We start from the raw sequence: 27,334 nt of genomic DNA, 5'->3' as shown, positions 1-27,334 counted from the left end.
TAAATCACTAAAACTAAACATATCCTCACAAATCTTGTCTAATCTAGTTGGTCAAAATGTCAATAATGGTAAAGGGCTTGGATATCAATAAAAGACCCATTCACCTGGGTCTTATGGGAAAGTTGTTCATGGTATTAAAAATAGGGTCCACAAACCTATATGTACTCATTGTGGAGGAGATGGACATTTGAAAAAAAATTGTCAGTATTTGGCTTAGGCTAAAATGAGCAGTTCTAATTACATTAAGTAGGAAAATTATTATCCAATGGGTTTCATGTCCTTGAAAAATATGAAGAAGAATTGTCTACCTAGATGAGTCAAGAAAGATTTGATATCAACCTTGTCATACTATTGGGAACTCTTAGGTGGGTTCCTAAATTTAACTAATGACTATGTTTACAGGTAGGAGGAGGGGAATTTAGTCAGAACTTGTTCATGAATAGTGGATCTTCAAAGCATATGACATGAGGACTGACTTTTTTTTCTTTGAAGACACTTCAAGGTGGAGGTGTCTTTTTAGGAAATAGTAAATAGGGCTATAATAACAGATGTGTACTATGTGAATGGGCTTATGTACAGTATTCAGTTTGTTTCTCAAATCTATGACAAAGGCAATGAGGTTAAATTTTTAGGTGATGAATGTACTGTGTGAAGCTTGATATCTGGGCAAGTTATTCCCAAAGCCAAGAGAATCAAATCTATGTATGTGGCTGATTTGGAATCTGTGGCTAATGGGGAATTAACTTGCTTTAGTGTTCAAACTAAAGATGCTGATTTATGGAAAATGTAAGTTCCTCTTTGCTGAACAAGTTGATTTCAATGGAACTGGTCTGTAGGAAGCCAAAGCTAAAATTTCCAAACATTAAGGTTTGTAATTCCTGTGCCAAGAGCAAACAAACCAAGTCTTTTTTTAAGATGAAAAAGTAGGTGAGTACTTCTAGACCCCTAGAGATGTTGTATATAGATATATATGGACCTGTTAAAGTCTAAAGTAGAGAAAGAACAAAGTAGTGTTTGTGATTATGGATGACTACTCAACGTTCACATGGCAAATGTTCTTGAGAAGAAAGAATGAAACTTATGAGGTTTTGGTTACCTTTGCCAAGAAAATCCAAACGAAGCTGAATTGTAAGATTGCTCAATTCAGATATGATCATGGATCTAAATTTGGAAACTCCAATGTTGCAGGATTTTGTGCTGAAAATAGAATTAGTCATAACTTCTCTGCTCCAACGAATCCTCAGCAAAATGAAGTAGTTGAAATAAAGAACAAAACCCTCATAGAGATTGCCAAGACCATGATAATGGATAATGGACTTCCAAAGAACTTTTGGGATGAAGCTGTAAACACTTCTTTCTATGTTACAAATAGGTTTTTGATTAGATAACTCTTTCACAAAACTCCATATTAACTTATGTACCATAGAAAGCCTAAGCTTTACTACTTTAGACATTTTCGGTGCAAATGGTTTTTTCTAAAAAAATAGGAAGAATAATAGAAAAAAGTTTAACTCCAAGAGTGGTGAAGCAGTATTTGTAGTCTATTCCTTAACAAGCAAATCATACATGGTTTTTAACCAAAAAACTCTATTTGTTTAAGAAAGTGTACATGCGGTATTTTATGAGTCGGAAAAGTTAATGAATCCAGGGGATGGTGAATAATCAGATATTAAATAACTCATTCCTATTTAAAGAGATGATATTGGTAAAGATGATGGTTAAGAGGTTAATGATGCAGATGAGAATGATGGGAATGATGGTGATCTAGGATCTCAATTACAGATACTAGCTACAATTGAAGAAAAACAAGAAACATCTGGTCAAACTCCTTAGGGACCTGGTCCTAGTGGAATTAATTTCAAAAGGTCATATTGGAGGCCCAAATCTTCTCTTCCACTTGAGAATCTGATTACACCTTTGCAATTTGTAATTAAAACAAGAGCTCAAGCTAGAAATTCTAGGTCATTCTCAGCATTCCTTTCCTAAATTGAGCCTAAAATATGGAAGAAGATATGAAAAATGTTGACTGGATCAATGCAATGCAGAAGGAACTTCAGCAATTTAGAAAAGGTAATGTCTGGCACCTAGTTCCTAGACTTGTTGATAGAACTATTATTAGAATCAAGTGTGTGTACAAAAAGAAGTAGGATAATAAGGAACCATCAGTAGAAATAAAGCAAGGCTGATTGTTCAAGGCTATAGCTAGGAGATAGGAATTAATTATGATGAGACATTTTCCCCTGTAGTAAGGATAGAGACTATCGGGATTCTTATTGATTTTACTTCCTATATGGAGTTTAAACTCTTCCAAATGGTTGTTAAAAGTGCTTTTCTAAATGTAAAATTGAAGGAAAAGTCTATGTCAAGCAACCTTCAAATTTTGAAAATGCAGATTTTCCTTATCATATACTCAAACTAGACAAAGCTATATATGGGTTGAAGCAAGCTCCGAGGGCTTCGGATGAATGACTTTCAATGAATTTTTTTTGAAAAATGGCTTTAAAAGAGGGAAAATTGATAATACTCTATTTTTAAAGTCTAGAGGTAGAAGCTTGCTGATTATTCAATTAAATGTTAATGATATTATTTTTGGAGCAACCTCTGAATCTTGCGTAAAGATTTTGCAAAGCTAATAGGGAGTGAATTTAAAATGAGCATGGTGGGAGAACTTAGTTTCTTATTAGTTTTGCAGATCAAGCAAACTTTTCAAGGGAAAATGATCTATCAAGAGAAGTACATCAAGGAATCACTAAAGAAATACAACATGGGAGATGCCAAGACAACTGAAACTACAATTGCAACCAACTCCAAGATAGATAATGATGAATTTGGTCCCTCAATGAATGAGACCATGCATAGATAGTTTATTGGATCCTTACTATATCTCACTGTAAGCAGGTCAGATATTGTATTTAGTGTGGAAATTTGTGCAAGATTTTAGGCATGTCCTAAGAAGTCTCATTTGAAAGCTGTAAAAGGAATTCTTAAATACTTGATAGGTACATGGGACCTGGTCCTGTGTTATCCTTCTGGAGACAATTTTGATTTGGTAGGATATGTTGATGTTGATTATGCTGGATATGTACCTCAGGAATGGCTCATTTTTTTGGGTTCTTCCTTAATATCCTAGGGTTCTAAGAAGCAAAATTCGGTTGCTTTATCTACTTTTAAAGATTAGTATATAGTTGCAACTTCTTACTGTGCAGAACTATTAAGGATCAAACAGAAACTGAAAGACCTTGGAATCATCTCAGACACTATCCCTCTGATATTTGATGACACAAGTTCTCTCAACATGGCCAAGAATCTAGTACAACATAAGAGGACCAAGAATATCAATTTGAGACATCACTTTCTAAGAGAAAATATTGAGAAAAGAGATATTTGCATGAAGTTTTGCAATAATAAAGATCAAATAGCTTCACTAGGGCTCTTTATAAGGAACAACCTGTGAAAAAACAGAATGAGGCTGGGGTTGATCAAAATAACCTAACCTATAAGACGAATTATATTTTCTCCATAAAATAGATATGATCAGAAGATAGGGACCAGGTGTGTGCATTACATGATGTGTAAGGGACTAAGTTCCAGGTGAATACGTGTTAAGTTATTGGTAAAGCGTGATCTCATGGCATAATGACAAAGGAAAGAACTTTGCTCAAGCATGATAGTATGTCATAGTAATAGGGGGAAGAAATTTTCTCAAGCATGATGACATATTGATAAAGGAAAGTATGGTGCATAATTATAGGGGGAACATTCACTGACAGTAGTAGTAATCACTCTGACTGAAGAAGGTGAATGAATTTGATGCTCCAAAGTTCTGTGGTCATGTTCTATGGTTTGTTATCATCAAAAAAAGGAAAAAATTATATATCTTGTTTTGATGATGATCAAGTGAGAATAAGGGACCAGGTTCCTTAGTCTTCAAGAAATCATACAACAGTCACAAGGCCTGCATAGTTTTTTCTTCTACTATAACAAACTACACAGGTGAGATATGTACTTTTTGGGACACCTGGCCAACTCACATTTCTACCCTAATCATTATTCCACTATAAATAAAAATGAATCCTCCTTAATTGGTGAGTTTTCATAATTTTGATTATTTAAATAGTGAAAGAGGCGAAAACTCAATTTTGCAACATTGCTTAAGTTCCATTCTTTGTATGCTGAGAAAGTGTGTGTAGGGGTTCTTGAGTTGAGTCTTGGTTTGTAATTGAGTTACTCATGTAATAAGAGTAATGTTTTCCTTGTTTTTCTTGAGAGTGCTTTGTTAAAGTTAACTGAGTTCAATATTGGTTAGAGTTAATTAGTATTGAGGTGATCTCTTGGCAAAGTTATCATTAGAGCCTAGAGTTAGGTTCAAATTTCAAATCTGTAATCAAGAGGTTGATTATAGTGGATTTTTGAAGTGATTGTAAGGGCAAGCTGTTGTTTTTCCTCCTTTGAGCAAGGAGGTTTCCATATTAAATTTTTGTATTTTTAAAGTTCTGCAAAGTTTAGCTTCCTTATAGATCTACTATGTTATTGCCTATGATAGACATTAAGGACCTGATCCCTTATAGTATGGTGCAACCCCCATGTTACATCAAGTCTTAAGGTCATAAATCGCAAGATTTGAAAGGAAATAGTATGAAATTTCAAGTACCAATCTAGTATAAGCATCATGTATCTAACATATTCAAGACCTAAAAAATGATATAACACATCTATAAAGTCTACAAGGAGCTAATGATAATCTTGATCTAAGGTGGGATAGAAGGGCCAACTCCTAATCCCCAAAAATCCACTCTATGGTATATTCTACCAAAACTAGGATAAGGAATTTAACTTTATTAACAGATTATAAACATGCCATATTCAGTCCTAAGATAGCAGTTCTATCTAAAGAATAAATAACTAAGTCAATTTTCCTAATTTATGATTCCTTAATAAACTAAAAATCTAAATTATACAAAATATGCCTTGAAGATCTAATTTTCAACCCATATCTAGAACATTATCATAAATATACTACAATTAAACCCAATCTAAAATAAAGGTAAAATTAGCCTACCTAGATAACAAAGTAATCTTAATGAAATCCGTTAAATCTGTGATTTTCTCTTTTAAGATACTTCAACATGATGACATGCTATAAAATTCACAATCTACTTATTAATACGATAACAACGGTACCCATATTCTATTTTTGTCCAAACTTAAGTAAGAAACTCATGTGGGGTCCGCTTGCGAAATCGAACTTTTGGAACTGTCAACATAACCCTTCCATGCTCAAGGAATATTTACCCTTAATGATGTCAAAATTAAATTATAAACAATCTAGGGATTTGGGGAACTAATGAAGAATTTATCCTTGAAATTACCAAAAACTTACGAAGAATTCGGTGATGAAATAAGTAATCCAAGGTCACAAATACTTTGAAATCACCTAATAATGTTTCTCCTAAGTTTCCAGACTTTCTAGGTTTTTTAACTCTTGAATTTGTATGACAATAGGAGAAAAATCAAGAAAAGGGGGCATTCAATGACACCCAGGTTCGGCATAAGCAGATGCTAAACCACTTAAGCGATCAAGTAGTGTCCGTTTAAGAGGTCAAGTGTTGTTTTCATGGTACCTTTCCATGCCCGCACATATTGCATAATCGGTCCAATCGCCGCTTAAGTGACATTCGCTTAAGCAAAGAGGGCCTTACTTATGCGATCCACTAGCTGGCTGCCTGGTCACTTAAGCAATTGGATGGACACATTCACAAGCTCCGCTTAAGTGACCCAAATGGAGCTTAAGCGGATGTACCAACTAAGTGGTGCACTAGCTAGGGAACTACATGAGTCAATTAAGCGGATGGAACTATTAGAATTATAGTATATCCCAAAGTTGGGATTTTAGATGAATCCTAAAGTTGGCACAAAATGAGTCTGAAAGCCTTGAGACCCGATCAGAGGTCCACCTAGTGTAAAATCAACATTCCAAAGATGATGAAACTATTAGAATCAATAAACAACATTCTTACAAGTGAATACTTCAAAATAAAAAATTAGATCAAAAAACCAAACCAACTGTCTAACAACTAAACTTTCTGCCCCAACAGGTCATAAGTTACTTGGAGTAGCTACAGGGGAAGCTCTAAACGACGAAAAATACATAAAAATGCAGAAAATGACCTAGAGGGTCATTACAACCTAAACACCAAAAATGTATGTAGGAAGAATAACGTTAGTATACCAGACGTACTGGTAGGTATCCTCATCAATTGAAGATTCGTTCACGCATCACCATATATAAATCAACCAAATCAGTCAATAGTCTCAGCCATACAAATACCACAAAACTTGTTGGTATAATCTAACTTTGAAATAGAGTTTTAAAATCTTTTCATAACTTACAATACAGAAAAATAGTCCAAATAAATTCAAACTTTGATAAAATTTATTGTAACACGTCTAAATTTTGTGGGGATACTATAACTCTCCTAAACTATTTATTAGTGTATTTTAGTGACGTTTATAATCTAATAAGTAGATTAAGTTTATTAAAAAATAATTAAATAAATAAAAGAGTTTAGTGCAACTAATGTCCTTAAAATATGCTAATAAATATTCGGGAGGGGTGGTCATAATACACTAATAAATAGTCTAGGTGGGTCATAGGATTCCGCAAAGTTCATGCATGTTACAACAAACTTCATCAAACTATGGGCATATGTCAGATCATTTTCCCTAAAAATATCAATATGATTTTATTTGAAAAATAATTTAGAGTCACCACTTAATTTTTAACTAATTAAGAAAATTGTTTAAAGAAAGATAATTTTCAAAGAAACCCTTTAATTGAAAAAAATGTAGTTTTGAATAATGGTTCAAGTTATCCACTAAGAAAGGTGTTAGACACCTTAGATTAACCGCTAACACATGAATGACCATCGTATTATCATATTTGGTTAATTTTGAAATAAAAAGATCCTTAAGGTTATTTGAAAAATATCATTTTAAAATGAATAGAATTTATTAAGAATTATCCATTTAATTTATGTCAAATAATTTAACAAAAAAAAACTAAATATTTAATTTCAAAATAGTTCCAACTTTAACAATTTATTTGAATTAAGACATCAAGTCAAATTGTTTACCCAACTTCTATAAGGTGCATATCAAGATAACCACTAACTATGAAAGAATATGAACAATTTGGAGTTAGACTAGCTTCAGTTTGCCTAAAATTCATGTGGTAATTATCTGAATGAATAATCTCATGTCATACCAAAATTAGACAAATTAAATGAGTATTCATCTAGGCATAACAAAAGAAAAACGAGGTTAAAAGTTAATAACAACTAATGGAAGCCTAGGAAAAAATAAGGACGGAAATAAATGTTTGAGCTATCAACCCAAGTTTCATCTTCTCTTGATAATTTGATGCTTTCGCAATTTATCTGAGCTTTTACGCCCACTGTTGCGATCATCATTAGATTGTAAATCCAAAGTTTCACATTAATCCCTTTTGATTATTGTCACCATTAGTTATTATTGACTTGGCCTATTTCCATTATTCTACTATTTTTGAAAACATTTGATTTTCAAACCAAAAAGATCAGCTTCCATTTCAAGGTTTCGATGGAGATTGACTTGAAGTTGAGCAAATGCAAGGGAAAGTGGAGTCCAATTAGACTCGTTCGGGAGAGTTCATGTCAAAAAAGGAAAGATGAGAATTAACATGAATCTGATAATAGAATAATCATCTAAATAATATCCAACAACACCAGATATCAACTTAAACAAATTAGTATAATCACACAATTAGGTGGGAACCATCAAGAGAAAGAGGAGCTAAACTATTTTTTATCAAAATAATTTGTTGATGTTAAACACGAGGAATCATGAATATAAAACTTGCTTCAAAATAACTTGTTGTTTAGACATTTTACTATAGTGGTTATTTAAAGGCATGCTTTAGTGAACATATAAATGAATTTCCGTACTAACACTTAAACCATTGTGGAGTCCAATTTACCACGAATTTGGATATTTAACACTCAAAATTAAATTCTTTTATAAGTTGTATAAATGATGATTCTTGTCCTCAACTTAGTAATTGAGCGGATACACTAACTATATACCCAATCACGTGGACCATTGCACAATATCAAAATGCAGATAATGACTTATTAAGGCGGGGGAGATTAGAAATTTAGAGTAGAACCAAAATGTAGTAAATCCAAAGGTTCAAACATTAATCCTCCAAACCAAGACAAGTGCTTTCTCTATTGGGAATCAAGCAAATGCAAATATATGTAAGCATATAAAGTCATAAAAAGATATATATATATATATATATATATATATATATATATATATATATATATATATACAATCTTATGAAAAAGGATATCGATGAGAAGATGATGATCACCAATAACTATATATAAAAGAACGAAATAGAAACATAAAGTAAACAATGAAAGGGATGTTAATTTAATAAAATCTAGACGAGATCAAGTGATACCTAACTACATTAATTTTTTGTAATAGATAGGAACATACATAACTACATAATTCTCTATACTTAAATAAGTAACAGTCTTACATAAAAAAAAGCAAAAGAATAATAAACTACATCAAGATGAACTCATAGTCGAAACACAAAAAAATAACTTGACAATGCAATTCAAATTACTAAGACTAAAACAACCAGCACATATATAGTAAACATACAAAGAGGAGATGATATTACCTCTTTTTGTGTAGTAAACTTGGAACAACGATTTGACTACCATTATTCTATCACTCATCTGCATTTGAAAACAACAAAAATTTAAAACTAAGACAAAATTATCAATATTCTCAGGTTGGGGACAAAACTTCAAAATCCTAGCTAAGTAATGAGAATTCTAAGCCTTTTAGGGTTGGCAAAATTATAGCTAAAGAGTAGACCCGGATTGGGGGGGGGGGGGGTGGAGAGGAGATATTAAACCTAAAATACCAAAATTCTTAAGAATTTTCAATGTAAGATAGTGTGCATTTCAAAAATAAGAGGCTAAGATTAACAATTGACTTGTATGAAAAGAAAAAAGAAAATAAAAAATAAAAAAAGAGTGAAAAGTTACCATTTTTATTCGTACAACTTTAGATTTGTCACATAATCCACCCTGCTTTAGGATCCTAGTAGCCCTAGACTTTACCCAAACCGCAAGACCCAGCACTGTGCTAAGATAGGGCAGACCAGAGATTAGCTACACAAGCCCTACTTTCTAGATAGGCACAATATTCCACCTATCTAATGCCCCTAGTATGGTGGCTACTATGGCTGAAAACTCTTAGGGAACAAATACAAATCTGGTAGGAGGTATTGGGAATCAACTTATGGGTTCATAAAAGACACAAACAAGTACAACTAGCACAATTAGTGGTGTAGTAATGATGTGTGAATTGCACAATTCAAGAAAGGATTTTATGAAATTGAGGGGTAAACACTCCGTTAGTTAATTTGGAAACAAGTTAAAGTACATCTGCGAGATGAAATTTAAAGAAATTAGTGAGTAATATGGGGTATATTGGAGCTCATATATAGGAAAAAACGAGCAAAACACCTCAACATAAATCGACGGCTACTTTAGAAAGAAAAAATGCTCATTAATGGCTTGATATCAATACATCTCCCAAGTTATGGGAGGATGAGGTAGATAGTATAATTGATAGTGATGCTAGTTACAAGGGAATCTAGTAAGCTACAACCCTCTAAACCGTCAACTTGGGATAAGTTTCATATAGGGAAAATGAACAATGTTGGATTCAAATTAGACTATGTTGAACCTGCTAATGTTGGAGAGAAATTACTCATGGCGATTGAAGATGAGGACATTGAGTCAGGGGTGGAATTTTGGAAGAATGCGGTGGTCTATTATGTATTAGATGCCCATTCCCTCTTTAATATTCTTAATGGTTTTATTCCCAGAGAGTGGGGAAAGGTTAGAATTAGTAAAGTTGTGCTGATGAAGAATGACATATTGTTTGTTATATTCAATACAATACAGAGGAATAATAAAGTTATCAATAAAGGTATATACTATTTTGACAACAAGTCATTATTTATGAAGCCTTGAAATCAAAATATGGAGTTCTCTAAGGAAGAATTATTCTTTTTTCCTATACGAATAAAATTACATCGACTGGAGTTTAAGTATTTGAGTATGAATGGTTTAAGTAAGACAAGTATTTTGGTTGGTAAGCCTTTGAAGGTTAATAAGAACACTAAGAAGAAAATAGGAAATAGTTTTATCTAGTTGTTGGTTGAGGCACAAATTGGGAAACCTCTTCCTAAAGTAATACATTTCGACGATGAGATGGGATAAGTCTTAGAGCAAACAATCTTTAATGATTGGAAGCCCATAATCAATGATGTCTATAAAAAGTTTAGCCATGCTAGGAGAATTATAGAAAATACAAAACAAATGAGAAGGTGTTAGAGAAAAAACTATAGCCAAGGTGGACCAAAGATAGGGAACAACTATTGATAAAAGTACTAAAGGCTTGAATAAAAAAGATCTACACTCTACTCCCATTCAAGTGAGCAATTTGTTTGAGGTCAAAAAGGGTGATGGTGCGCAATCTGATAATGAAACCAATAAAAATGATGTAGGGGATAGTTTTATCTCCTATGTGGTGATGATTAATATTTTGAATTGGAATACTAGAAGCCTTAATAGACTCAATAGGTAAAAAAAAGGTTCAACTTCTCTACAATCAACTAGAAGTAGGATTGATTAGTTTTGTAGAAACTAGAATTAAAGCTACAAAATTAATGAGATTGTTAATACAATATTAGGTGTTTGGTCATACTTAAGTAACCATAACTCTTACTATAATAAGAGGATACGGTTAGTGTGGAGCCAAAATTATTTTAACTTAGTAGTAAGATATGAAGGTGCTCAAGTTGTGACTTCTGTTGCTCAATATATTCCGGCTCGGATTTAGTTTTTGGCTACCTTTGTTTATGCATTAAACAAGAAATATAGAAAAGATCTTTGGGATAGCCTAAGAAAGGTTTTCAAAGGTTGTTCTACACCCTAGATAGCTATTTATGACTTTAATATTATTTTGACCACTAATGAAAGATTAGGGGTAGTTCAATTACACTTGTAGAAATTTTAGATTTTCAGCAGTGCCATAATGACTATTCCCTTGAGAAAATGCATAGTACATGGTATAATTAACATGTAATGAATCTTTGGGTCATATTCCATATTTCTGCTTATGTTCATCATTAGAGCTTCCCAAGTCATTTATGACTCGTTGGAACTGATAGTTCAATTACCGAGCAATTTGTTTGAGTTTTTGATCCAATTTCCTACTTTGAAGTCCTTGTTGGTTCCAAATGGCCATCAGGCAAAAACTTTAGCAAAATGACCTCAAAAGCAAATTATGATTGTTCCAGCAACTCTAGAATATCAATTTAAGGCTAGGAGAACTCTTGGTTTGAGTCTCGAGGCACTCTGGCTTATTTTGACCTATTGCTTGGAAAGATATAAAATTAGAAATTAGGTGTCGAATCTACATTTTATCGAAATGAACATGGAAGGAAATTTTAGCTACCTCATTAAGTCTAGAACATCAAATTTTATATGGTTACATAGTTTCTTGCCTGGCAGAGACTTCAAAAATTCCAAGTCTCAACTGTGATCTGGTGCACCCACGACCGTGTGACTTGGATTTTGATCCTAATATGGTAGCACCAGTAAGTGTCGCTATCACTACACTTCAATTCACGAATACAATTCCCTTGCCGATCAACAGAACCACGATTATAAAGGTAAATATCATGATCACAACTTTTGAATCTAAGACCATGTATCGCGATAACGACTGTTGATTCATGATAGAGATTCTCGAGAATCTGGTATGGGTATAAATACCCCATTTTATCCCTATTTTTCCATTCCTTTATCCATTTCTTAAGAGATGAAAATCCTAAAAGAGAGATATCATGAAATTGGTAGTTTTTGGTGGATTGGGAGCTTTTCTAACACTTATTTATATGATTATCTACTAATTTGAGGTAATATTTCACTCTTTTCTTGGTTGATTTTTTCATATCCTTGTTACAAACCCACCAAAACCTTGAGGGCTTAGTTTTATCCATAATTTAGCTTTGATTTCACCCATTTGGGAGTGTAATGATTTCTTGAGCATGTGAGAAAGTTGGTTTAGTTTTGAAAATAGGATTTTTGTAAGTGGGGCCCATATGGGGATTTGATGTAATTTTTGGATCTGAAGCACAATAGTATAATGTGGGTATTAGTATTCTCATATTAATAAGTAGAATATATGTAGAAGCTTCTTGAAAGGGAAAAGTGGTGATTTAGCAAATCTTGTGAGCTTTCTTCAGAGTCCAGGTAGGCTAGGTTTTACCTCTTGTTAGATTGAGCTAATTCATAGTATGTATATTATATTGTGTTAGATTTGGGATAGGTTTTAGGCATTGGTGTAATCGATCAAAATACTTGGGATTAGCTAGATCATTTAGGCTATTTTGGATATTATTTTGGGCATAATTAGCCTAGTTAATCAGAACTTAGGTGAAGTTGACCTTGTAGGCTTATGCTGAGCTCAAAAATGCTTTATTTACTAAACTAATGAGAAGATTTCCTTGTTTACTTGAGTATAGGATGAACTTACCCAAATTGCCTTACATTAGGTGGAATAGACATAGTTGTTCTATATTAGGAGAAATTGCTATTCTAGGACTAGATGTGGCTTGTTTAACAACTAAAAGTAGATTTAGATACTCTAGCATAGTTTAGGATAGATATTTTTGGGTAAATGATTTCAAGGATTTATAAGTGGTCTCTTCGGCCTACCATAGTCCACGACTTGTGGTAGTTACTGAAGACTTTTTTGATAAGCTTCTGTACACCTTGGGAGATGGTTATTTTTGTGATATTTAGATGCCTTAGTATTAGTTGATTATGATGGATAGCGTTTAAAGTAATTCTTAATGAGTATGCTATGAATGGTTTATAGATTGAGCTTATGTTACTAATAGGCTAGTGAATATGCTATTTATTTGTCTATTATTTGGGATACTAAATATACTATTGAGTAAGCCCTTGATTATCATATTGGCTAAGCCAAAAATTATGCTATTGATTGATTCAATGAATGTGCTATTAACTACGCTAGTGATCATGCTCATCAATTGTTTAGCCTCTACTCTTTTGTTCATGCTAGAGTCCATGCTTATTGACATCATTGGTAACTAATCCATTGATTATGCTATAAATAAGCTATAGATTATGCTTTGGATTAAATATTGACCAAGCAAATAATAAGCTATCTATTAAGCTAATGATAAACCCTTAAGTAGGTTATCAATAAGTTATTGTCTATATTTTGATAATGCACATTGATTATGTTATTGATCATTTTTATTGATTATATTGATGAATATATTATGAATTATGCTACAGAGCATTCTTATTGATTAAATTAGTGATTGTGCTATCGATTATGCCAAGGATTGTGCTTATTTACTATATTGACAATCGTTCTATTGGTTATGCTAGAACTCATGATTTTGATTACAATTAGTGATCATCTTACTATACTATATAAATGGTTATGCTATTAAATATTATAATGATTTGTTATTGGTCATATTGATGATGATAGTGATTATTTATATTTAGTAGAAATCAAAAGAATGTCTATGATATTCATGATAACATTGTTATGATATATATATACCAAGCAAGGTCGGACAATGATTATGATGGTATATATCCGGCAAGTCCGGAGGCTGACTATGATTATGTATACCCGACAAGGCTGGAGGATGACTATGATGATATATGCCCGGCAAGGCTAGAGAATGATTATGATGGTATATGTCAGAAAAGAACGAAGGATGATTATGATGATATATATATATGACCAGTAAGACTAAAAGATAGTTATGTTGATATTATAAGGATATTGTAGAATATCCAAACCGATTCAAGTTCGACTATACGTACAATACTATGATGATATACTATTTATTATATGATGATATTGGGATGTGATATTGACAAACTAGATAATTCGCAAATGAAAAAATAATTATAATGTATATGATTAGCTAGTTGCTTAATATTAGTTAGGTTATTAATATCAGCTAGCTGCTAAGTATTGGTTAGTTGATAAATATTGGCTAGTTGCTAAATATTGGTTAGTTGATAAATATTGGCTAGCTTATAAATATTGGTTAGTTGATAAATATTGGATAGGTGATAACTAATGATTAGTGGATAAGTGATGTTTGATTTATACAGTATTTTTTATTTATACATGAGGATTAGTTGCTACATGATGGATAGTTGGTAAGTGTTGACTTATTTACAAATGATGAATATGGGTAATTAATGGTTATAGCATCGTACGACTTGGATGATTTCCAATTATATTATGAGAATTGATAAATGACGGTGGTGGGTTCTGCTATCTTATTTGTACCTTTCAGGCTTATGGGGGCTTGCGATGAGTTATTTATTTTTCTACACCAATTGGCATATGGGAGCCAATTTTGTAGTTATGATTGCATGTGTTGATGCTTTATCTTATGTTATGAAGATATTCCGACTATCTATTTATTCATGTAAAGCAAAGTTAGAGATATTTCAGGTATTTTTCCTTACCTTGACTTAGTTATGTTATCTTGCATTCTATCATTCTCATATGATGATTTAGATCAGTCGGATGATGATGCCTACTGAGTACCCATTGTTTTGATACTCATACTATACTTTGGTACCTTTTTAATATAAATTTGAGTACTAGTTCCTGTCCTTGGTTCCTATTCTTGCGATGCTGATATCTAGAGATAGGGTGAGCTCTTGGAGTTTTAGTCCCATATTTCTTTCTATCTTTCTATATCTAATCTTTTGTTTTGAGATAGATGTATTTAGTATTTTAGATACTTGAGTTGTATTTCTATTTCTAGATACTCTTACACTTGCTCTACAAGGTCGTGGGATGGTACTTATGAAGTGACCACCTTTAAACTATTATTATTATCTTACTTATTTATTGTGTTGAATTTCCTATTAGGTCCTTTTCGGACATTTCCACTAAATTAACCCATGGTATTTAACTCGAGGTTACAGTTTGGCTTATCTAATGGCGGGTTAAAGTAGGTGCCATCATGACTAGTAAATCAGGTCATTACATATAACTGGAGTGACAAACAGGATACAAGAACCTTTTTGATTATTGATTGGGTCTTTGTTAATGGTGATTAGTTACACATTATGCCTAATATGATTGCTCATATACTTCCAAAAGGTGTGAGTGATCCTTGCCCCATATTGGTTGAATTTTTGTAGAGTAATACAAAAAAAAAAGGGTTTTTAAATATTATAAATTTTGGATATCTTGCCCATATTTTATCTAGATAATCCAAGAGGTGTGGGATGTGCAAGTGGAAGGATGTTGTATATATAGAGTGGTAAAGAAACTCAAATTACTGAAGACTAAACATGGAAAATTATACAGACTATTTCAATAATGTGATTGGCTAGGATGAAGAAGATGAAATTGAACTTTCAAGACTTCAGTCACGATTATAGACTAGCCCTATGGATGTAAACTTGCAACAAGACAAAAAGAGGATGAGATAACAATTTCAAAAGTCATCTTATCTTATAGAATTTATTCTTATTCTAATGAACCTCCAAGTTATTTCCTTAATTTATGTGAATTTACAAAATTTTAATCCATCCCATAGTGGCTACCATTCATTTATGACTTTTTCGAACTATCGATTTGATTATCGGATAGTTCATTTGTATTTTAGGATCATTTTTTTATTTTGGAGGTTTCATTGTTTAGAATTCGGTCTCTGACCTAAAATCCTAGTAGATGACCTCAAATGAGAATTCCAACAGTGCTATCAACTCTGGAATGTTGATTTTAGTCGAGGGACTCTTCATTTAGGTCCCGAGACATTCAGACTCATTTTCGGTACTGGGCATATTATATGAAAAATTAACTATAGGTGTGGGACCCACATTTGTTCAAAACTATTTCATGTGAAATTTTTAATGATTCCATTATATTTGGGATAGGTTTTACAATTAATTTACACTATTGATTTATGTTCATAGGGATTTGGATGAGTTTCGTGGGTCAAAAACAAATTTTAAAGGTGCTAGTGATGGTATGGCCGCTTTAGCAGTCATTGCCGTTTGATAGACTGCTAAACAAACAGCATGACCACTATAGCGGTACTTTTACCTTATGAGCATACCGCTTTAGTTGTCAAAGGATCTCTTTAGTGTCCATCATTGAGTATAAGACCTAAATTTATTTTTTAGATATTTTGGAAGCTAGAAAACTTTTATTTTTATGATTTTCTTTCTATTTAGAATTCTATTTTACCCATTTCCCATGAAGTTCTATTTAAGTTTCATGATTTCCACCCAATTAGAGAATCAAAACCTCATTTTTCACTATTTTTAGTGTTTGGGAGCTCAGATTTGGGTGATTCAGAAGGAGTTTTTGAGATTTGTTTCTTGGGTAAGTTTTATAATATTATAATTATCATTTTATCCTTTATTTTGTCTTCAAAACAACGTCAAATTCTTTATTTCAAAATGGATTTTGGGGATTTTATTAGTAAAGCTTGAAAATAGTTTTCTTCGATTTGAACCTCATTTTTATCTCACTTTTTCTTTGGTTTTCAGTTGTAGATTCCATGAGTATGAGGAATATATTTGTAAACTAAAATTATGATTTTACCCCTTTTATTTTTTATTCTATTTTTGGGATCTATCTTTAGACCCATCTTGATTATAGTAATATGGGTGTCATTTTACTCCTAGTTATATGTAGATTAAAATTTTAATAACATGGTGGAATTTGGGAATCATGGAGACAAGGAGATGATTCTTGGGAAATTCAAGGATTTTGGTTTAGGCTTATGTTTAATTCTTCATAAGATGGTCTTTTATGTATGTTACATGTTAGATTAGGATGTTAGGATGTTATATTGGGTAGAACACTATGACTTGGCCAAATTTATGAGTTTGGGGGATAGAAGAGAAATTGACCCTTAAGGTGAAATACCTATTATGCTTCTAGGATCCTATAATTCTGTGTTGCTAACATGTAGGTGTAGTTGAGACTAGTGAACCTTTAGTATGATGTTTAATATGATACTCAATGGATTTTGATAGTTTTCTTAAATTATGATGTTATGGGTATGTCCAATATGTACATATTGGGTCCAAGGCCATGATTATGATATTGGTTGGATTTTGAGAAGTGATTTATCCTTGTGGAAGACCTGGTTTAGCTCATGGATATTTAGATGCTAATCATGATGCTTACAGTTATATTGTTTGAATAATGATGATGGCGCGCATAGATTTGATACCTTCATGCTTGCTAAAATGGTAACGGTATGATCCCAAATAAAATATGATTTTTACTACTCTGTTTTCCTAAAAAGAGATTTATTCCTGTTTTTCACTATTAAAATAGATTTGTTCATTACGGGAATCTTACCATCCTAATGAATAACCTATGTGCATTGAGATTGAAATTGATGTTTTAGATATTTGACCTAGATAGATTCCGATCCACAGTTTTACTACTATTATTAATGATAGCCAAGAGAGATTCCAACCCTTTATACATTTTTATGATGATTTAGCACCGAAGCTTATCCTAAGCAATGGATTTATAGGCTTACTCTCTTAGTCATGATTCTAGCCGTGTATTTATATTTATGTGTGCATGGATATATATCTATTATATATATATATATATGTATGTATGTATTATTGGTGCTAGACTTGAAGATATTAATGATATGTGTTCCGGTTCAAGTCCAACGATTGATAATGATGTGTATTATATGAGTTTCAATTTACATTCGGAGATTGATGATGATGTTGATGATATGAGAGGTCTATTAAAGTTTGATGATTGATGATGATATTGATGATATGACTTCCGGTTCAAGTCCGTCGATTGATGATGATACTAATGATATGAGCTTATACATTGGGTTACAGTGTGACACTTAGATCGGTTATGGTATTCTATATTCTATTTGTATTCATCCTTGCATGCATATTGCCTATTACCAATATGCGCCTATATATATCAGCCTTATGGGGAGTGGTATTAGTATAGGTACGACTATTATTTGCTGAGTGTTGGTTGAATCTTATGAGCCTATGTCGACGGTAGTTTATCAAAGGCTCAGTTAGTTATTATTTATCCAAACTAGCATGTTACTCGCAATATTATTGTTATTACTATAATGGCTAGTTTGTGACAGATTAATTATTGATCTAATACTAAGATTCGATGTATGATTCTGATTTCTTTCTTTACAGTTGCTTTATCATAGATAATTATCTCATATTTAGACGTATGGATTTGAGATCCTAATTATGTCAGTACTATTTTGTACTCTGATTAAGAGACCCTAAAATTCTTTTACAACTACTTTATTTTGTATCTTTAGATTAGCCTTGTTTATCTACATACGTTTATATATGTAGTTATGGTATTACCATATGTTGTTTCCTCCCTTCATGTGTTCATAGTGTATATCCATTCCTTGGCTCAGTATACTATTAAATATCCTTCATATTCTCTTTATTTGTATATGGGACAATGATATACAATATAGTTCTAGGGTTCCTAAGAATGGCCTGAATAGGATAAACTATTCTTATTGACTCGTTAGTTGTACTATGTTATTTCCCTAGATATTTGAATGTAGTTTACATTCTTGCTTGCATGTTATGTATACTTGCATTATCTTTGGAGCTTAATCAATAGTTTCCTACAAAGTACCACTTGTTTGATACTCATACTACACTTCTGCAGCTTACAGATCCTAGTATGGGTTCTCACCGTTGTTGTGTGCATCGTGTGGAGAAGCTATTGTTTGAAGACATAGGGTGAGATCCTGGCCTTTAAAGCATTTATATTCTCCATCCTATGTATTATACTAATATCTATGATGTATTCAAAGATGGTTTGTAACAATATATACATTTAGTACTTCATTTTGTACTCTTACTACTTTAGAAACTCTTTTACTGATTTCACTAGGTTTTGGAACTATCTTATGTATATTAGACTTTTATTTTGTTAACTCTACATTCTTCCTCTATTTCTTTTGGTAGTCCATTACTAGTAGATCTGCAATATGAATTGGCTTACCTACTGGTGGGTTATAGTAGGTGCCATCATGACATAAGAAATGAGGTTGTAACACTTAAATAGAGAAGCAAGGAAAGTTGGATAAGGGTAGGTGATGATAACTCTAGATATTTCTTCTCTATCCTTAAGAGAGAAGTTGATACAATCAGTCACTTAGTTGAAAGATAAAAATGGCCTGTTCAAACTAATCTGAACCAAATATATAATGTGTTTGTACAACGTAATTAGGAATTTCTAGGGGCAGTGAACGATGTCGTATGCTTGCTCAAAGTCAGTTCTTTAACATGGGTAAAAAGGTCACTGATGCTCAACAAGTATAGCCCTTGCTTCTTATTTCCTCACAAGAAATTAAAAAGGTGATGTTAAGCACAAATACAAATAAAAGTCCTCGTCCTGATGGATATGTTGGTTCTTTAAAGCTGCATGGACAATAGTTGGTGTTGAAATATGTGATGCTATCAAGGAATTTTTTTTCAAGCCAGAGCTTTGCTTAAAAAGTTGACCACTATGATCCTTGATCTTTAAAGTAGAGAGACCTAATAATGTTGGGTTATATAGGTTTATTCCTATTGCAATACCATTTACAAATACATCTCTAAAATCTTGTGTATCAGATTGGACCTTATTTTACCAAAGATAGTGAATCCTACTCAAGCTACATTTTTCAAAGGAAGATCTTTTATCCAAAATACATTAGTGTGCATGATTTATTAAGACACTACAATAGGAAAATGACACCCAGATGTGTTATGAAACTAGATCTCAAAAACTTATGATATGGTTGAGTGGGGTTTTGTTAGGGAAAATACTACAAGGATAAGGTTTCTCTTCTAACTTTTTTCTTGTGATAATGGAATATGTTACTCTCACCATTTTTTTGTTAAATTTGATAAGGACAGGTGCAGTTTCTGTAAAGGTAGGAGACGCTATTTCACCTCTCCTATTTGTATTGGTCATGAAATATTTTACTAGAATCTTGAGTAGAATGAGTGGACTACTAGATTTTAGATTTCACCCATGTGCAAAGGGTTGCAACTTACTCATTTCACCTTTGTGGGTGACTTAATGATTTTTTGTAAGAGATCTAAACAAGCAGTTGATAGAGTAATGAAGACTATCAAGTGTTGCTCAACAACTACTAGGCTAATTGCAAACAATGAGAAGTCAAATATTTTTATAGCAGATATTTCTAAAACAGTTAAGGTGGAGCTAATAGACATTACTGGATATTCTTTGGGATCATTACCTATTATTTACCCTATTATTAATCAATCTCATTAAAATGGTCTAAGTTTTATCTCAACAATTGAGTAATAGAATTACTGAGAAGTAGAAAGCCACATCCTCTTGACACCTATCCTACAGAGGCAAATTGTAGGTGGTAAACTCAGTAACTTTTTATCTTGAGAATTTTTAGGGGTCGGTTCTTTTACTACCTAGAAGTATGGTGATGTTAGTATAAAAGCAATGTAGGATGTTTTTATGGGGTAGATTAGAGGTGAAAAGAAAAATATATCTTGTAGATTTGTATAGTGTTTGCTTTCCCAAGGCTAGAGAGGGATTAAGCATCAAGAACTATGGAATTTGGAATGTTGCATTAGTAGGCAACAGGATCGAACAAGGTGTTTTTAAGGGTAACATGGATGTAGAACCTTTATATGAGAGAGAGGGAGGATCTTTTATCAATATACCTCCTCTACAATCTAGTTGGTATTAGAGAAAATTGCATAAGATAAAGTTAAGCATATATCACAGGTATATTTAGGGGATATACAATCTTACAGCTAATGAACATTTATTGCGTTATAGGCCTACTTTACCCTATGCTGACTTGGTATGGAACAAATCAATTAAGCCTAAGAACAGGTTCACACTCTGGGTAACAATTAAAGAGAAGTTGTTAATAAGGGAGAAACTGATTAGGATGGGTATTCAATATAATAATGATAATATGTTGATCTTAGGCATATTTATATACCTAAGTGCCATTTGAAGATAAATTGACATATTTAATGAAGTATAAAGTGTGTATTTGTGTGAAAATATATATTTGTAGAGTATTTAAGGTGAATTTGAAACAAGTCAAGAGTCAAAATGATCAAATAAAGTTTAGATGAGAAAAGTAGTGATGCTAGCTTGAGCTATGCTTGTTTTAGTGTACTTGGATGAGATTTATTATGTTGTATGGACTAATGTTTATTATGACCTATTGTAGAATACCATTAGAGAATATATGGAATCTAAATAAATCCTGTAAATAGGCCAAAAGGAGTGGGAAAACAAATAACAAGTAGACAATAAGAAAAGAACAAAGATTTACCAAAATCGCACCTTAAAGGGCCACCCTCGCGCTGCACCCCCAATGGGATAGTAGAGATCCTTTCAGTTCACCTATAAGGCATAGGAGATACTCTTTAGGACATGGTATTTCCCTACATCGCACAACCTTGTCCATGTGATAGGCTGTGCGATGCAAACTCCATCCCCTCAAAACAAAACCCGTCCAAACGTGGGTTTTAACTTAGTTTAAGTTGAGGTCAAAGTGGTCAATGCTTATAATTCACTTAGGTAAGCCTACGGAAGACCTAAGTTACTATATAAAGAGTAATTTGATACATTTATATGAGATCTTAAGAACAATACACGTTTGAAGTGAAAAATAAACAAGGGCTCTACGTTAGGATTTTTCTTTCTTTTAATTTTAGTTTTCTTGTAGTTTACTTATGAATTCATTAATGGTGATTCATTGTATTTATACAAATTGATAAAATCCCTCTTTCTAGGATTGAGTCTATGAACATGATTGCTTAACGTACCATTAAAGTTGTTTAAAGTAGATTAACATATTTGGTTGTTCTTCTGTTCTTGTACTTACTATTAGATTGATTCACGACATTCAAAATACATCAATATTTATTATGTGAGTCCAAAAAAAGTAACATTATATTAGAACATGGAGAATAATGAATTGGTTATTTTCTTTTAGATGAGTTAAATACAAGATTCACAGTTAGGACAGGAATACACCTAATTTTCCTTATTTGGCTCAAATACGGGATGACATACTTGAATTAGTTCCCACGTCCCCACTACACCATGTTATTTTGAGGATAGTTTAAATAGACAATTAGAGGCACGTAAAAAAATAATCATGATATTAATCCAGTGAATCAACAACCAATATAGTAAACTTAACCAACATAATTGTGTAGCTTTGTATGATTTTTCAGGATGACTTAACCCTGGTACCCTCCTTGATATTGTTTTAACCCCCCAAGTTTGTCACCAATAGTATAGTTTAGTACCTTGTTTTACCGTTTAAATATAATGAATCCTTGGTTTTGTCACTTGAATAAATAATCAAGAGCTCATTTAGTCTAGTAAATAGTTAATTGACAAGTCCATATTGGTTCAAAATTTGGCTTTCATAGAGTTGCTTTATTACTTGCATGACTACATACACTTGCTGTGTGGTTGAACGCCATACAAGATTTTAGTGTCATTGTCATAGACATTGGTGTTGATTTTATATCTAGATTAGATTTTTTCTCTTTTTTTGTTTTAGGTTTTTATAGTTTATATTTGTACAAAGGTTCTTTCTACTTTCCTATCACTTTTCTTGATATGTCAGCTAAGATATTTGGTGGTTGAATTATGTCACAGCCCAATACGAGTTATGATGGTACCTACCAAATCCCTTCAGTAGGTACGTCAAACCCTAGCTTGGATCTAGATTCAATGTTCTAACTTGGTGGAAAATGGCTAAAAGGGGAAAAAATAGCAATTGTGATTTATAAAGAAATAAGGTAATAGAAATAGATAAAAGGTAGCTAACAATACAGATAACCATCTCACGACCTAGTAGAGCCAGTCAAGGGCCACTATAAATACAATCCAAGTACTGAAAAAGTCACTACAATCATGTCTCAAAACTAAAGACTAGACATAAATAAGATAGAAGAAAATGGGCAACTCGGACTCTAAGTGCTCAGCTTATCTCCAATCCAACACAACACGATTAATGAATCAACGGCAGTAACTAGTACTTGGATCTTCACCAAAAAGGTATAGAAGTGTAGTATGAGTACCAAAACCAAGGGTACACAGTATGTATCATCGACCGACTGAGCTAATTATGGTATAAATACGATAAAATGCAAGATAACCTAACTAAGTCAAGGTATTGGCAAACTTGAATAATCTCCAACAGCAATGTACATAAGTAAGTAAATAACCGAAATAATAACATAACATAAGGAATCAAACAAATACAATTATAACTATGAATCGGGCCCCTATAATCCAAGAAGTATAGAAAGGTAAATAACCCAATGTAAGCCCCCATAAGTTTGGAGGGTACAATCAAGTAAAGAATAAACCTATAATGACACTTAAAGTTTTTTTTTTTCATATTTCTACTTATTTTCACTGCTAGATATTTTCTATAGTTGCCCCAAGTCATTTATGACTTGTTGTAAATGACATATAGGTTATTGGGCAATTTGTTTAGTTTTTAGATCCAATTCCGTATTTTGAATTCTTCATTGGTACGAATTTGATATCGAGAAAAAACTTTAGTCAACAACCTCATATGCCAATTTTGACTGTTCCATTAGCTATGGAATATTGATTTTACGCTAAAAGGACTCTTGGTTTGGGTCTCAAGGAACCCAAGCTCATTTTGATCTATTGGTTAGAATGTTAAGAAAATTAAATATGGGTATGGGACCCACTTTTTGTCAAAATTACCTTGGATTGAAATTTCAATGGCTCTATTGAGTTTTGAACATTAAATTTAACTTGGTATCATAGTCTAATTGCATATGTAGGATTTCGAATAAATCCCAAGGGGTTGGTGGAGACTTAGAAAATTCTACGTCTCAACTGTAGCTGGTGCTCTCGATAATAGAAAGCCAGGTGTTGTGATTGCAATACCCTTAGAAGGCACCAAGTGCTGCGACTGAACCACCACCATCATAATAGTTACTCAGAGTGACAGCTACCATATGTGGCAACCATGAGTTCTAGGTCGTGATTGCAACTCCCGAGCACCCTGAAAGATATAAATACACTATTTCCATCCATTTCTACAAATTTATCATCCATTCTTTTGATACATAAACCATAAGAAATGTAATATCTTAGTATTAAAGCTTGTAAGTGATTTGGGAGCTTGGGCAATGATTATTACATAATTTTTCTTTGAATTTGAGGTAAGATTCCTCTATTTTCATGATTTATTTTTTCTTTTCTTTCCTAAAATCCCTACACCTTGATGACTTAATTTTATCAACAATATAGTTTAAATTTCACCCATTCTCTAGGATAATTACTTTTTGAGAATGAAAGAATATTGGGTTTGCTTTGGAAATGCAAATTCTGTAAAGGGACCCATATGGGAATTTAAGTATTTTTATACTCAAAGAACAATGGTGAAATATGGGTATAATTATTCTCGTATTAATGGGTATATTGTGATTTTTATAGCTTGACATCTTGTAGAAGCTCCTTGGAAAGGAAAGTCAATGATTTAATGGATTATTCAAGCTTTCTTTGGCACCCAGGTAGGCTAGGTTTTCCTCCTTTTATAAATTTAGCTATATCATAGTATTTTTATGATATTATTTTAGATTTAGGATGGGTGTTAGGTGATGGTGATCAAATTGGCGATACTTGGGTTAGTTGGATCTTCTAGGCTATTTGGAAATTGTGATTTAGGTGATTTGGTTTAGTTACTTAGATCATGAGTAGAATTTCCATATTAGGGATAATTAAGGCTTTTTTGACATCAAAAAGTGGATTTACATACCTTTGTTTTATCTGGGGTATAATTTTCCTAGTAGTGGATTTAGGGGATTTAGAAGCAGGCCCTTTGACCCACTATAGGCCAAGATTTGTGTTAGCTATTAAAAACCCTTTTATATGCTTATTATATGTATTGAGATTACTTATTGAGGTAATAGTGAGAAACTTTGTCACTTGATGGTGATGATGGGTTGCATATTAAGAGTTGAGGCTTATTGATTATGCTAGTGATTATATTATCAATTATGCTAGAGATTATACTATTGATTAACCTAATGATTATGTTATTGCTTATGATATTGAATATATTATTATTGCTTTGAGTCCAAATATTGATTATAATACTGATGATATACTTACCAGTTCAAGTTTGGGCATTTATTATGATATGATAATACATGATTACCAGTTCGAGTCTAGATATTGATGATGGCATTAGTGATATTATTACCAATTTAGGTCCGACTATGGAGTATGTTATTGATGATATATGATTACCGATTCAGGTTTAGTTAAGGAGTGTGATATTGGTAAGATTTATACCAGTTTAAGTCCGAACAAGGAAATTATTGTAATGTGGCATGATATGGATAGATTCTGGTTGTACCTTGAGAGTTTGTAAATGATGGTGGTTCAGGTTACACTATCTTTGTAATACCCCAAAAAATTCAAACCAATATTAGAGCCATGTACCAAGCTCATTCATAGTACATCATGGTTATTTTATAGTTTTATGAGCAGGTTAGATGTACATTAAGTCCTCAAATAACTCCCAACTATCAGACGAATCAAAACATTTCTTACCGATTGAATTCTTGAGAAGGATATTGATATGGTCAAATTCAAATGAGCATATCTCTCATTGTACTTGGAATTTTTGATCTTATAACATATCAAAATATATATGATTGAGTTATCTTTCAAACAATACTAATTTTGCCTAAATCCGATATCAGAGCAAAGAGTTATTCCTATTTTACTCTAGCATGTCAGGCTGGAAACTGTGTGACGACATTCGTGGTAGCTTTCCACATTTGTGACGCCCTACCACGAAGGTCATCAGCCTTAGGTAGAATCCATCTTCTATGTGATGACATTCGTGATCACTTACAACATTTGTGATGCCCTACCACGAAAGTTGTCAGCCTTAGGCAGAATCCAACTCTTGCGTGATGCCATTCATGGTAGCTTACCACATTTGTGATGCCCTACCACGAAGGTCGTCATCCTTAGGCAAAAATGAGCTCCTAAGTGACATCATTCATGGTAGCTTACCATATTTTTGATGCCCAACCATGAAGGTCGTCATACTTAGGCAGAAACCATCAATTTCAGCTCCTGTGTGACGACATTTTTTATGCCTTGTCACAAATGTCGTTAGCTATTATTTTCAGCAACTGGGAATTTATTTCATAAGGGTATTTTGGTCTTTTCCCTTTACTTCACACGACTTATAAATCTAAAGAGGCGTAATTTTTGCCATTTTTCTTCAGTTAAGCATCTCAAAAACCCTCTCTTATGCTTTAAACCAAAAGATTAGGGTTTCCTCGCAAGATTATATCCTCGGGAACAAGAACATTCTTTCCCAAAGGGGTCAAACCCTAGTCAAGAAAAATCAAGGGTAAGCCTAAGGATTTCTTCTGGAACCTTCAGAAATATTAGATCTCTTTCAACATCAAGCTTTAAGGTATCCGTACTGTTCATCTATGGATTCAATTCGTTCATAGAGCTCAAGAATCATGCTTTTAAATATTATTTTGTAAAATTTTGTGGTGATATGAGCATGTACTTGTTGATGATTGTTGTTTAAGTTTCAAGATGATATCTAAAGGTGTTTACATGGAATATATATGGTTGTTAGTTGAAAAACACGAACTTTGGCTGGTTTGATATGATGCAAGTATGAAACCCACGTATGCCTTAAAGAATGCATGCAAGGTGTTTGATAAAATGCCTGGGATGCTAGAAATTCATATTTACATGATTCCATGATATCTAAATGACAAGTCCATGTTAGCTATACACTTCAACATGGATTTCCATGCTACTTATGTGTTGTTATCGTTGTGGTATGAAGCATGTATATCGATCGAGATATGAATTATGTACATGAAATATATCCATGCTTTCCCCTACCAGGTTTGAGATGTTGAATAAATACATGAAGTATAATATCCCCTACTTATGACAATGTGAATTGTGTACTCCAACCTTCTGATCAAGTCAGTCATGTTTTGTCAGTTTCCTACCATCGAGTCTTGGGAGTATTTGTACCCAAAAATCTAGTTGTGTGCCTAGACTCAAGTTTTGT

This window comes from Capsicum annuum, chromosome 9 (genome assembly GCF_002878395.1).
Source record: "Capsicum annuum cultivar UCD-10X-F1 chromosome 9, UCD10Xv1.1, whole genome shotgun sequence".
Lineage (NCBI taxonomy): Eukaryota > Viridiplantae > Streptophyta > Magnoliopsida > Solanales > Solanaceae > Capsicum > Capsicum annuum.
The sequence above is the reverse complement of the archived record's forward strand: the minus strand, read 5'-3'. Positions refer to the sequence as shown.